The sequence below is a fragment of the Orycteropus afer genome, unplaced genomic scaffold, assembly GCF_000298275.1.
Source record: "Orycteropus afer afer isolate SDZICR_OR568_19922 unplaced genomic scaffold, OryAfe1.0 scaffold00083, whole genome shotgun sequence".
NCBI classification, from domain to species: Eukaryota; Metazoa; Chordata; class Mammalia; order Tubulidentata; family Orycteropodidae; genus Orycteropus; species Orycteropus afer.
The window spans coordinates 9,401,958-9,402,967 of record NW_006921670.1 but is presented as its reverse complement, the minus strand read 5'-3'; positions in this window follow the sequence as shown (position 1 = coordinate 9,402,967).

Below are 1,010 nucleotides of genomic sequence, written 5' to 3'. Positions count from 1 at the left end.
TTTTTTTTTCCTGGTAGTCTACGCTTTCAGCCAAGATCCATCTGACATCAGCAATGATATCTCTCATTCCATGTCCTCTTCTGAATCTGGCTTGAATTTCTGGCAGTTCTCTGTTGATATACTGCTGCAACTGTATTTGAAGAGATACTGGCTGGGAATTTTCCAAAACTGATGAAAGACATTAAGCTACAGATTGAAAATATACTACACATACTAGGTGTGAAGGTTGAGCAAGTGATAATTATGGGTAACTGGTTTGAGTGGTTATTTATCAAAATGGGTAAGAGTGGACACCCTCCAACACATATGAGTGGAGGGTCGAGCAGTGGCATCACTAGGGTTGGCGTCACCCAGGGCAGTAACTCACGGTGCCACCCACTCCCCAAAGGACATCCTTCCTTACCAGACCATACAGAATCCTTAGTAATATTTATTATCAATTTTAATCATAGAATAATATGGGATAAATATAGTTGTAAATTGCTTAAATGTAATATTTCTTAGGTTATATGAACACCGACAACAAGATTGGTTTGTACAATCTCTACATTGAATCACAGCATTATTACTTACATTATTAGTAATTGATGGAAGACTTTTTTCATTTTTCTTTCCCCTTAATTAGTACTTCATTCTCAAAAACATTATTAGTATAGGTTCACAAATACTAATTACCACAATATTGTGGCTAAAACACCATATAATCTGACAAAACCAGCAACTATAAAAACATTAGCAGCAATGAAAACAATAGCACATACTTCTAGCATGTGCAGAGAAAAACCACGTGATCTGAAGCATTCTTGTAATTGGGTTAGGAGCTCTGGTGGCATAGTGCCTAAGGCATTTGACTGCTAACCAGAAGGCTGGTGGTTCAAACGCACCAGCCACTCCTTGGAAGGAAGGTTGGGCAATCTACTTCCATAGTAATACCGCCTCAGAAACCCAAGGAGGGGTCGCTGTGAGTCGAATCACCTTGATGGCAGTGAGTTTTTTTTTTTTTTTTTTTT